The following is a 14,487-nucleotide window of genomic DNA, read 5'->3' as shown; positions in this document are numbered from 1 at the left end:
TACATAAAACTACACATTGTAAAAAAATAAAAAAAAGGTGGGAGAAAAATAAACAGTTGTGACAATGGGTCCCCAGTCTCAGCATATGCTGGGCTTGATTGCCCGGCGCTGGTTTTCAGACTGGTCCCTGTGAGGACGACGGCCGGTCGCAGCGCTTCTCACATTCCAATACTGGATACCACATAGATGGACACACAGACAGACGGTCAGATAGACAGACGGACAACAATGTGATCCTATAAGAGTTTTTCCTTTTGAGGGACGGGACAAAAACGTGAAATTTGACCTAAACACACATAAAGTTTGTTAAATTAACTAGTTCTTTATCCTGTACCTAACAATTTAGAAAAATCTATTGTTAGTTCAGCTCTGTAATACTAATTCAAGGAATTATGTCGCCGAATTTACAGTCTCCAACTTGAAACGGAACAAGAGACACCTTGTACCGCTTCGTTCACAAATATATGAATAAATAAATAAATAAACATAAAATTAAATAACTACTGCAAAGTTCACAATGTATTAAATAAGCCTCTGCTGTTTACCATGTCTGGTCTCTATTATTTGGTGAATCGCTTAGTTATTTACCTAAATGATCACATTAAAAGAAAGGGTGACTATATTTAATCACAAGTGAATACAGGGATTCAAATAAAATATAATATACTTGATGATAAAACAATAAAGCTCTTCGATTTTCACAGCCCCATACATTATTCAAACTTAGAACTAACCTTCGCTTCCATTCATCTTACGGTGATAATATGACTATCTCATTACAACCTTTATGAACTTTATTTCCTTCGCGTTCTAACACTTTCATTAATAAAAATCGGTAGTTCTCCTAGTAGGCGCTGCCTCCCTAGTGATTCATATTGTAAATTTACTTTAAATGCATGGGATTTGGCCATAATCACAAACAAATTAAAAGCGGATAGAGAAGAAGGTATCGTGCGTCTCATGGTCTAACTCTTTTACATATTGTTTAGAATCAACCCTTAGGTTAATTCTTCATTCATTATTCAGAGTCGTTCACCTGTCTCGCTCTTACTCTTACAAACTCTATTTCTTTCGCACTCTGGCGACTCCATTCAAGCTGCAATATTCTTCTTTTATCGTTCGGAACTGACAGCCATATGTCTGTCTCGTTCTGACCTTCGCAAACTCTATTACTATCACACTCGAATGACTTAGTAAAACCGCGTAGTACTCCTGTTAGGTGATGCGTTCCTGGTGATTTATACTGTGAGAGATCCGGCTGGAAGCGCAAACATGGAGGCATATAGGGCCCGAGAAAGTTGTAGTTCAAGTACTTGTATACTCCTTATGACTCCTATTATCCTGGTAGTTAGTGAGGTAGGAAATGCAGCTAGGTGCTTAGCTCGAGGAGAGCGTTAAGCATAAGGAGATTGAGTTATATATGTGACGTCGTGAAATGTAGGAATATATGTAAACGCCGGGATCGCGAGAGAAACCGTTGACTTTGTAATAATCCTTGTGGCAGGGGGCGCCGCGGTCGCATAGTATTACGCTATAGTATAAAGACTAGCTGTATGAAGAAGTGTAGGAATTGCTTGTACCCCTTAGACGCTTCTGTCTCCCTGGTAGTTGAAAGCGCGGTTGTAGGCGTAAGGGCGCGAAGTGTAGAAACCCTCGGGTCGCTACTGTCCCAGTAATAGCTTGTATGATAGGAAACCCAGTTGCTCCAGTAAAAGCTCGGAGTTTACGAAGCGCATGAGACACCGTTGTCTTTGAAAGAATAGGAAGTGTAGCTATTGGTTAAGTAGCTCGAAACGCGATACTCTAAACGCCGCTGTCTCTGCAGTAGGACGAGCGCTAGGAAATGATGGAATTTACTTAAGCTCTCCGGACGCCGGAAACGCATAGCACGAAACACAGTTGACGCAGCAGTAGTATGTATAACAGGAAGTGTAGGTGTACGCGCGGGAGGCGCTGCCACACGGAATCGCGCTGTAGTAGGAGTCTTAGCTGTGTACGTAAACGCCGGTATTACATAAAACCTCTTAAGCGGCTCTGTCTCCTTAGTAGCCTAAAACACAGGTATAGGCGCTGCAGTATGGATTGTAGGAAAACCTTGAACAGCAGCTGTAGTTTTAAACGCTTGTATGATAGGAAATGCAGTTGTTCCAGTAAGAGCTCGAAGGTTACGAAACGCAAGAGACACCGTTGTCTTTGAAAGAATAGGAAGTGTAGCTATTGGTTAAGTAGCTCGAAACGCGATACTCTAAACGTCGCTGTCTCCGCAGTAGGACGAGCGCTAGGAAATGAAGGAATTTACTTAAGCTCTCCGGACGCCGGAAACGCATAGCACGAAACGCCGTTGGCGCTGCAGTAGTATGTGTAACAGGAAGTGTAGGTATACGCGCGGGAGGCGCTGCCGCACGGATTCGCGCAATAGTAGGAGTCTTAGCTGTGTACGTAAACACCGGTATTACATAAAACCTCTTAAGCGGCTCTGTCTCCTTAGTAACCTAAAACACAGGTGTAGGCGCAGTCGTATGAATTGTAGAAAAACCTTGAATAGCTACTGTAGTTGTAGACGCTTGGATGTTAGGAAGCGCAGTTGTAACCGTAGGAGCATAAAGCGCGCGAGATGCGCGAGACTTAGCTGAAGCGATATGCGGAAGGGCCCGAAATGCACGGAAACGAGGGAACGCAGGCGGCCGGAGGCGCAGCAATATTAAGAAAACCTCTTAACGGCGCTGGCGCCTTAGTAGCTGGGGAAACAGGAAGTGCTTATAAAACAGGAAATGTAGGAGTGTTAGCAGTATTAGCAGGTGGGGTAGATGTAGTTATAGCAGGAATACACGCTGTCGCACAAAAAAAACTATAAAAAGGGCTGCGGCTCGTAGGAACGGATAGTCAACTTTGGGTTCTTTCAAGTGCAGGTCGTTACGCTGCTGGGTAATTGATCTACATAGTAACTACGCGATTTTATTTATATATAAGCTGGCGGGCTGGCAGTGTTAGGCCGATGTCGCTGGGGTTACCCACGCGTTTTGTTTCGGTCTTTTCGCTGTTAGTTCTCCAGGCTTCATTTTTGTGTTTGTGAATAGCTGGCGGGGTGGTAGCGGAGCCGATGTCGCTAGGGGAGTACCCATGCGTTTTGTTTCGGTTCCTTTGCTACTAGTCTTCCAGCTTAGTTCTTTATTCTGTGAGGTCTGATTTGAGCCTCGGGGTTGGATACCTTGCGGTGCTAACGAAAACCCCCGCTAGAATCACCGCGGTCACCATTACCCAGGAACCAGGAACTGTGAGGTCAGATATGTATTTCTTTATCTTGTGCAACGAGTCATGTAAGTACGCCCTTGTTAACTTTACTCATTTACTGTTGTGTGCTATATATATATAATATATGTGTGCTTAGGGACTTAATAGAAAACATAAAAGAAAAAAAATAATCTAATATTAAAATTTCTATGTCTAAGGTTGACACAATTATGGGATACCTACTAATAATTCCATTCAAAGAAAATTCTCAACATTTATGTGTTATATTTGGTCAAAGCTAGGCATGTAGCAAAGTTCTATTCTTGACAGGGGAACGCTATTCATGTACTGAGAGCCAGACTGAATAAATCGTAAATGTATAAACTATCTGCTATCGACAGATTCTTACAAAACAATAATATGAATAATTGCAGTATTCTTAAAGTGGGTAACTTATATTGTGTTTGACTGTACAGACGGGGAGACCATTACCTCCATCCAATAGATATTAAGTTGGTTGGTATTCTATTTCTCTAAGATAATTCCATAGGTAGTGAATGAATACTACTTACCTGCATAGCAAATAATCTGCCTTTACTTGATAGGATAAGAATACCCAAATTGAAATCTATAACCCGGTCTATAAACAGGTGGGAGGTAATTAGGGGGGGACAATAATTTATACATATAATATTATCAATTAAATAAACTATTTATAGCAAGAGTACTTTTGCCATACCATTATATTATAGGAAGGAAAACCCAAATGCTATTTCTAATTGACTTGTATACACCGACTTTATGAATTTTATCACCTGGTGGACACATAAGTATATTACCTATATACAACTTTATTATCCTGCATTTGAGCTCTAGAATGCTCTTTATTTACTTAACTAATCCATTTAATTCTGTGTGCTTATTTCCAATTGCTGAAGTAAATGGAAAACTTATAATACCATATTCCTGTTCTACCTATCGCTCACACAATATCCTTATAGTGTGGGTAGTATTCTGTATTTCCCCATTATACTATAGCAAAAGGAAACATTATTTTATTCTCATTTTGTTTGTGTTTTATTAAACTGTTTTCATTTGGCTTATTTTACTGTTTTTATTTTACACTGTGTTTTTACTAATCCTGTGTTCTTCCCTTCTTAGCATTTTAGAAATCTTGGTTTGTTATTATAGCTAAGTGTTTTAAAAGTCATGATTTTAATAAACTTCACAGACCTATATAATCACTAGGTTAATCTCCTTAAATCTTAGATATTTTACTATGTTCTACCATAAGCATTTATTAATGCGCTTTATTTCAGAATGTCATACCTTAGAGCTATACTTGTTCCTCTCAAGTAATCATGGATACAACTTGCCCCTGTTCCCCTAACAGCATTCCATAACATACTACAGCATTCTATATTCCTAGTCAAATTAGTTATTTTCTAGTAATGTGTTCTTAGCTGCGTTATAGGTAGGTAGATAATTAGTTGTAGCTTAAATTCAGACCAACCAATCTTTACTTCTTCACTAAAAGTACCGTATGGGTTACCTAGGACGGACACAACAAAGGGTCAATCATTTTATTTAGGCACTAGACAACCACTAGACGATCACATGGCCAATTCACATCATCACGCTATCATATAGTAGGTTTCAGACATCTCAGTAGGACTCATAAGCTCTAGTTATATAGGTAGGCTGCACATAGGTAGGTCATAGCTTGAGCTTTTAGCTTTAGCTTTGAGCTGGTAGAGTTGCGTTAGATTGCTTCGGAGAGGGAAAAAGTTAATATTGGGGGGGTTCGTTACAGTGGAGCTGCCGTTTCCAGGATTTATGATCAGTTGAATTACTTAGCAGTAGGTTTACTTTTAGTCTTATTGTAGGTTACTATTAATTAGGTGTATTGTTAAAATCTGGTAATCATTATTTTGACTTTTTAAGAACTTATTTCTAGAATTTATTAAGTTATTCAATCTCTTATAGGCAGACAGATATTCAGGCAGGTTTTCTAGACAGGCAGGGAATGCCTGGCTGTTGGGTTTTTTTAGTAAAAACAATAGCCGGGCACAGTGTTGCCGTGGAATGGAAGTGAGAGTAAAGATTTGGTTTTATTTGTAGTTTTATCGTTCGAAATTATAATTTATAGGGCAGGTATATTAATATTGATAAGGGAAATAACATAATACACAATCGTAAAGTAGATTTTTACTTGAATTTTACATAATTGCTTAGAACTAAACCCTTTCACATACTACGGTTTTTGTCCACTAAGTTCCGTCACAGTGTTTTCCAATTTTATATGCTTAATGAATAAGTTCCGTCACTGTGTTTTCCAATTCTATCCACTTAAATCACTGCATGTCCGGTGTTCACTCATAGTTCATAGTTTATTACACTAATTTTACACATTTTCGCACTCCGTTATTCAGTCTTTTATCACATAGTTTATCACCTTACGTGTTTAACTTGGAGTAGGTAGGCATCGTATGAGACGTAAACATAACAGTCGCTAGGTTATTTTGCACTAAATATTAGTTGAATTACTTGAATTGCACATTGCATTGCTTGTCTTCTTTGGAATCGTTTAAAAGTAACAATTAGGTCAATAATCTAGGTCAGTCAAGTCAAAGAAAATATAGGTAGGTAACCTGTAGGGCTACTGCGAGGTTCGTGAGGTCGGGGTTCGTATCGTTCGGTTCCTCTGACGCTTATAGTGTTTAATGCGGGAGCGAGCAGGACGGTGCTATACGGGCTTCGATGTTCGAGCTTCGGATTCGGAGTAGGCTCGCCGTCGTATAGACACAGTTGTTTGTTTTTAATAATCCATAGACTAGTAAGGGAAACAGAAAAGTAAAGGGCATACGGCCATACAGCCAAGTTGTAGTAAAGGATAAGTTTTCTGTCATTATTTTGTATGGTTTTAGCGTAAAAGTTGAAATTTAATTTCAGTTATATTTAGGTAATACAGGTACATTTTTATTGTCTATCATAGTCAAATCGAACTTAGTTTAGATAAAATTTTTTGTTGCTCGGAGATATTGGATAACCCGAGTTTTTATAATGAATGTGTCGCGTTTGGTACAAAAGGTAATAATTATAATTCATAGGTTGCTACGTTTAGTTTATGTCTATTTTACTAAATAAAATTAATCTGTTTATCTGTATTTAAAATTTCGTAACAAAAGGATGCACGAAACCGCCAGTTCAGTTTGTATGTATATTGTATATAAAATACTCTGTGGGAACCGTGTCGTAATAACATTTAGCGTCATTCGATACACATTGCTACGGAAGAATATAATTAGTTATTATGAAAGGTTCCATGTAGGCCGGGAATCAAGTACAGTCAAGTACGAATTGTAGGTATGTGTATTCGAAATGTAATTAATTTTACGTTTTAAATGATTAGAGGTACAATTGAATCGAATTGATAGGCAGTAGTAGGTAAATTTAGGTTGTGTTGTTGTATTGTTGTGTTATTAGTTATTACGTGGTTATTACTCAGTTTTATTGGCTCTGAGGGTGATGTATGAGGTTAATTCACTCTGACTTAGGACAAGACGGTAAAATTAGTCATCATCATCATACTAGCCATATATGCGTTCCGCGGTTGAGCGCAGGCCTCCACTCGGACAGGGGGGCTTTGGCGAGATTTCCACGTGAGCCCAGTCGTGCGTTTTAGTAGTTCAGTTCTATTATAGTTTATAAGGTTCATAAAGTTGAAAAGTCGGGGGGGTGTAATAGTTTATTATAATTATAAAGTTATATAGTCGGGGGGGTGTATACTTTAAATCTAAACCTTGACTTACCTATTTTATTTCAGTATTAATTTAACAGGGCAATTCGCTGTTAGGATAGTATTAGCGCACAGGAGGAACTTTTTCTCACTTAGTTTCGCAGGGATTTCCTTAGCAGGTTTATGAAATATCACCATGGCGTATGGGGCGAAAGGGTCTATCTGAGTACGCGATTGGGATTTTTCAGCTGTAGGTACTTTGGCCCCCGACGCAGAGGGGGGTGTTGTGGGTTTGGTCGCTGTTGAGTGTCCTTCTGTTTGTCTGTCTGTGGCGCCGTGGCTCTTGAACGGGTGGACCGATTCGAGTGCGGGTTTGTTTGAAACATTTTTAGATTATGGTTCCGAGTCCCTTGGATTACGAATCGCCGAAGTATTTTATCGACGAGTGGATGTTTTTATCACTTCATGATATTAGGGTATTGTGAATAGGATTATTTTAGTTCTTTCGAGGTCTTGATGTCCTGGATGTGTTGGATGTCTACGATGTTTCCGATGTTCCTCGATTCTCCGATTTCATTGAGTTAAGGTCCCAAGAATAAGGTTCTTAGTGATAAGGTTCTTGAAATAAGGATTACTTGTCTTATGATATTTACTAGGAGGAGATAAGATTCTTCGTCTTGGAATTTTCAAATAGCGTTCGACAAAGTAGGGTGCCTCGAGATAGGGTTCCGCGCGACAAGGTTCCTCGAGATAGGGTTCCACATCTTTATCACGTTGAGGTTCCGATAAGGTTGTGTGTATGCGTGAAGTTTGTGATAATTGCGACCTTTTTAGTTACTACCATTAGTTTAGAACTTAGGGCATATAAGTAGCTTTTGTTTTAATAATTCTATATAGTTATATAAGGTTATGTATTCATGGGTGATTGGCGTTAGTCAACCTTAGTTGACACCGGTTAGTTCATCCATTATTTTGATGTGTAAACCACCAGTAGGTACAAAAAGCTTCGAATTTTGTTGTGTTACTAAGTTTTGCAAAGTTAAAGTTACCGCGTAACTATTTAAATTAAATGACTTTAATTACATATTTATTTATTTCAAAAACTGCTAGGCGATGGCTGGGCGGCGATATGGACAATGGTCGTAGTTAGGTTCTTTCAATTCTGGGCTTATTACCTCAGTGTAATAATTTATTAACTGTACTTACCGAATTTAAAGTCAATAGGTAACTTGCTATTATAGCTCGATTCTGAAGTAGGTACCACTTAAATTTATTTCAATCGTCCCATAATATATATATAGGTCTGAAAGTATGTGTGTCTATTGGGTCTTTGTGTTACCTTTTTAACATCTGAACTGCTGAACCGTTTTGGATGAAATTGGTATGTGGATGGTTTGACGCTCGGGGGAGGGCATAGCATAGGATAGATTTATCCCGAAAAGTTCCCGCGGGATGGCGGAAAATTGATTCTGCGCGGGCGGAGTCGCGGACATTGCAATAGCTAGTATTTATTAGTTAAAGCAATACTTGCGTTTCTTACTTCTTGCTACTTTTATTTTACGCTTAGGTGTACCAACTGATTTACAAGTACGTATGTATGTATGTTCTCAATTACTAAAGTTGGTAGCTCTCATCAAGTATCAGACTAATATTACGAAAAGGTTATTTGGTAAGAAAGTATGTTTGTTAGGATGCCTATTTAGATCAAATCGTGTAAAACAGATATCTCCCGCTACCACAGAATAGATAATAGTATAAGTACGGTTGCTAGGCTGCAAATAAGAGGCATAAAGTATAGTTGTCTTCAACAGAATTGCTTCACAAAACTTCAGAGGTTAAGTAGATTTTTGATAACACCAATTTAATTATTACAACTAAGGTATGTAAATGAAGGTTTTACGTAGATAGCTCGACAATCAGTTGTGGGGCGTGTAATTGAAGTTTCAGTATATTACCACTACTTGCAGTTTCGAAAAGAAAATAGTTAAGCGTAGTTAGAATAGGTTACGCATGTATGTATGTATGTCTGTGGGTGTGTGTATGTGTGTGCGGCTCGGGGCTCTTAAGTTGAGTTTGTCCGCTCCCGGTGATCGGATTGACTTGAAATTTGGTATAGAAAAATGTAATACGAGTACTTAGCGCAATGCGAGTACGGTAGGCGGAGGGTGCAGCCAGCGAAAAAAAACTTATTAGTTTGAACTATAATGGCATGTTCCGTTATCTTAGTAGCTAGGTGCTTGGCTTGGTTTTGCCTGCTATACAAATAGGACCTTGAAAAAAAAACAGGTTTAGTCATGATAAACAAACTTTCATTTGCGAAACGTTTTGCTCTGTGTAGTACAGGCATTTTCAACCTTTTGGTTTTAACGGCACACTTTTGGTTCATCAAAGTTCAACGGTCCACCAATAAATGGACAGCCAAGTGCGAGGCGGACTGGCGCGTAGAGAGTTCCGTATAGTAAATCCTTAGTTACGTATAAGTTATACATTAAGTTATACAGTATAACATGATGGACAGCGGAGGTACACATGATGCGTTAGTTGATTTCGTAATATTTTCTCATTAAAGTGGTACATGGTTTCAATGCACCATGCACATCACAACCGCAGCACACCGGTTGAAAATGTCTGGGGTAGTAGTTTGATAAATGCGGTGGTAACATACAAATATGTATGCATGTATTTGCAGAAGCTATGTATTTGATTTAATTTTGAGTAACTTCAATAGAAATTTTAGCATTTTAATTTAAGCTAGCGAAGTACTTGCGGCCTCATAATACTAGTGCCATCACGATTAATTTTGAGTTAGCAATAAGTGTTTATCCAAACGTAACTTCTTTTTAAAGTTCTGTCTGACTAATTTCTGAATGCAGTAGATATTTTATATTTATAAGCGTGAATGCTTGCGTAAAACGTACGTAAAAATTGATAAAACAGTACGGTTTTTGTAGGCTAAATAAATACTAATTCCTTTATTACATCGGTATAGTATCCGACAGTTAGCAGGACGTGATATATTTAGGCATCAATTTTCAATGCCATGGTTTCGATTCCGTGAATGTAAGAAAATAATAGTAAGGCTAGATTATTTTCCATCTTTATTTCCAATAGCATATCAATTTATAGTAAAGTTCCTCTTTGGTACTTACCCAAGCTGTTTGCCAAATTTCAAAACTAGAATTTCGATTAAACTACACACGTGAGCATGAGCATTGTATGTCTGTCAATCATTTATGGTGATGTTTGAAATAAAACTTTAGATTAACGCGTAAAATTGCAACTAGCCAATTTCAATTATTTTTGTTTCATTTTATTATTACGCTTCATAATGGATAAGGTATAGGTATACATAAGAAATATTCATGAAAAAAAACCGTTAAGTCAAAAGTGATATACGAACGTTGGTAGCTTCATAGATACACCTAGGGACAATTAATGTAGGTACATTTATAGTCAGAAACAGGAGTGATAAGCAGGTTGTATAAATAATTTAGGCCAGAGATGAGGTACCTACATGATTTTATTTTTGAAGTATTCAGTTTATTGTTTGTAGCTGGGGCTTTGTCCGTATTAAGTTAAGCCATCGATCACTAAAGCTATTCAGTGCATTTTATATCTTCCTACCGTTTCCTCTATCTTACTTCAAAACTCATCAAAATTTGTTCAGCATTTTAGACAAAGGATTTAACTGACAGTTAGGTGGACGCCGACTTTGCATTACTTAGTTGAAAGTTGAGTTTCAAGCATTAGTAATCAATGGTTAAGGTAACGTCGTAGAGTCTGGTTGTATAAGTGCAAGTAGGTACGAGGTACGAGTATGTTTCCGCTTTTCTTAAGTTACCATAGGGATTTCAAATGCGACGTAGAATTAGGGTCAACTGCCTATATGGTTTTGAACGTTATTATTTCTGCCATTGCAATTAATAATGCACTATTACTGTTACTATTACTAGGATAAATTTATTGTCGTTAATTATTGTTTTCACATCAGTGTATGTTTTCCTTATCCCCAACTGCTATTTATTCTAAAATAGGATTTCATCATCAAAAAGGATTTGAGAATCGGTTGTGCAACTCATTGTGGGCACAAGCGTTCTCCCGACACGTGTGCTATCGGAATAAACTAAACTATTTCATAGTTGTGCAGATTTCCTCGCGATGGTTCTTAGTAATTCTATGTGGGTAGATTAATTGTTCCTTTTGCTTCAATAGTGATTTTATGCTTTTGATAAACTTATGTTAGCTCCCATATTCAGATGTAGATATGGATATGAATATAGTAGATATTTAAAGATCTGGTTTTCCATTATTTACCTACTCTACGTTTGTTTGGCATTTGAGTTATCCATTTACAGGTGTATTTAATTAAATCATTGATTATTTTAAAAGTCGCGACTTGTGTGAGGAGTTTTCTGTTGTAGTAAGTAGTGCGATTGTTTCAGAAAATAGGCAGGGTCTCGCTATGATGAGGCGTTTCTTCTACCTAGTATTTAATGATTGTGCGCTCGCGATATGGTTATGTTAGGAGAGTTCGGGTAGGCCGCACAAAACCCAAGTAGATAGTTGATTAGTTTTAGGTCGGTTTATGTCATAAGTGTGTCTTTGTGACATACGTAAAAACATCACGGTATGGTAAATAGTTGGTTTAATTACTGCCTTATCATTTCGCAATTATTAATTATAAAAATTTAGATCAAAATGAGTTTCATTTAAAAATATCTAATACTATTCCACTTTTAATCCAGTTTTATTCTTGATTAGTAATGAAACCAGGTTTAGTGTTTAACTGCGTTTTAAATAAAGAAACGTAGGTAGTTGACATTTAACGCATTTAATATACCTACCATTCTTATTGTACTACTTCATGCTTAGAGTAAATAAGTACTGGTAACGTTAGTAAACGTAGTGACTCCTCGGTATTTTAAAATCTTGTCTCTAAAAAAATAACTTCTCTTTTGATATAATAAAAAAAAAAAATCGGTTCTTTTATTTCAAACATAAGTTGAAGGCTTGGAAAAGTTTCAGCTACATATAATTATGGGATAGAAAAATAAATAAATAAAAAAAAAAAAAAAAACAAAATTATGTTAGGTAGACACTAGGTGATTGGAGAAAGTAAGAAATTACTAATTTTAGGGTCTAATTGACTTTAATGTTTCTACATAATAATTATTACTTACATCTGAGTTACCCTTAGGGATTGTTGAGATGTTGTGGCACGTGTGAAAAACAAGATTGGGGAAGGAAGAATGTGAATGTTTACTGACAATTTGACTGGACAAAAAAAACTTACGACTTGACTCTACTCTAGTATGAGGAGCTATAACAACTCGGCAGTTCTGTGGATGATAAGATGGTTTGTTGGCACTTGACTCCTGACACAGCACTCAACCAATGATTTTTCTTGTGCAAAAGGTGATAGGTTAAGTCAAAATTGACATCAGCGTTGACGCTGGCACCAGAAAATTCATCACTATACGATTTCCACCCAAGCTGATGCTAAGGTGCTAATGCTAAATCGCCACAACACTGCACATTCCCCAAAAGACTGGTGTCTATTGTATTGGAGGAGTATTTTGGGCTGGGCTGTTGATTAACGGATGTCTATAACCCACGATGACAGGATACCGTACTTTATGTACACTGATGCTTTGCGCTCAACCATCCGGCCTTGGAAGAGGTTATATTGGCGGTTCCATTTTCGGTCGACAGGCAGATGCAAGACTGGGGTGGAGGAGCCGATATAATGCTATTAGAGCTGACTGCCTCACAACCAGTTCCTCTATCTAACGCTCCCTCGTGGTGTGATAGTTATTCATAATTAATCAGTCAAGGGGCTCGAATATTCTTCTATTTATTTTAGTCACTACTTTTGGCATATGTACTCATTACACCACAGATTTCACTCACGAGAAAAGTGCTAATAAATTGCGAGTAATAATTATACTCGAAATACTTATAAAATGATTATTTCAATACTTTCTCCGTTATTTACGCTTCATTAGGTAAAATTAGGTACGGCTTTATTATTTACTCTTTTAATAAACCGCGTTCTTAGTCAAATCAAACATGTAAATTGTTAATTTAAAGTTTGGATCTATGTTCGATATTATATACTGAAGTATCGTATAATTATGTTAGTGACAAGATATCGCGTAGAATGTTAACTAGGGGACAGTTATGCGTAACTAAATTCTTATATGGGTTGCAAAAGTGGGAAATGTGATAATAATTAATTTATAATTTAAAATTATTACTTACATCAGAGCCACCTAAAGGAATTGGTGGATTGTTGTAACACGTATGAAAAAGAGATTGGAGGAGCATGAATGTGAATGTGTATTGATTTCCTGATCATATGACGTGACAAACTTGAAAAAAAATTACTTGACATTACCAATTGAGGGGTTATAACAATTCAATAGTTCTGTGGATGGCAATGATGGTTTATCGGCGCTTAACCTTTGATACAGCACTCGTCAAATGGATTTCTTGTGCAGATGGTGATAGGTTAAGTCAAAAATGACATCAGCGTTGAAGCTGGCGCCAGAAATTCATTACTATACGATTTCCACCCAAGCAGATGCTAAGGTGCTAATGCTAAATCGTCACTACACTACACATTCACCAAAGACTAGTGTCCATGGTGCTGGAGGGATGTTTAGGGTTAGACTGTTGATTAACGGATGTTTATGACCCACGATGACGGATACCGTACTTTATGTACACTGATGCTTCGCGCTCAACCATCCAGCTTTGGAGGAGGGTATATTGGCGGCTCCATTTCCGGTCGACAGGCAGATGCAAGACTGGGTGGAGGAGCTGATATAGTGCTATTAGAGCTGACTGTCTCACAACCAGTTCCTCTGTCCGACGCTCCCGTGGTGTGATGAATGATTCATAATCAAACTGTCGAAAGGTCTGAAGATTCCTCTAGTTACTTTGGTCAATACCATTTGGCATAAATACTCACCACGCCACAACTTTCATTCATGGGAAGAGCGCTTATAAATTGAAAGTGATATTAAGACTCATATATTTGTGAAAGGTTGTTGAAATGTTTTTCCAGTTTAACAGTTCCACTTACAAAACATTTGGGGGTGATTGAAACGGAACAAGAGACACCTTGTACCGTTCGTTCACAAATATATGAATAAATAAATAAATAAACATAAATTAATAACTACTGCAAAGTTCACAATGTATTAAATAAGCCTCTGCTGTTTACCATGTCTGGTCTCTATTATTCGGTTAATCGCTTAGTTATTTACCTAAATGATCACATTAAAAGAAAGGGTGACTATATTTAATCACAAGTGAATACATGGATCAAATAAAAAATATAATATACTTGATGATAAAACAATAAAGCTCTTCGATTTTCACAGCCCCATACATTATTCAAACTTAGAACTAACCTTCGCTTCCATTCATCTTACGGTGTTAATATGACTATCTCATTACAACCTTTATGAACTTTATTTCCTTCGCGTTCAACACTTTCATTAATAAAAATC

The sequence above is a fragment of the Choristoneura fumiferana genome, chromosome 5 (genome assembly GCF_025370935.1).
Source record: "Choristoneura fumiferana chromosome 5, NRCan_CFum_1, whole genome shotgun sequence".
Lineage (NCBI taxonomy): Eukaryota > Metazoa > Arthropoda > Insecta > Lepidoptera > Tortricidae > Choristoneura > Choristoneura fumiferana.
This window is presented reverse-complemented; position numbering follows the sequence as displayed.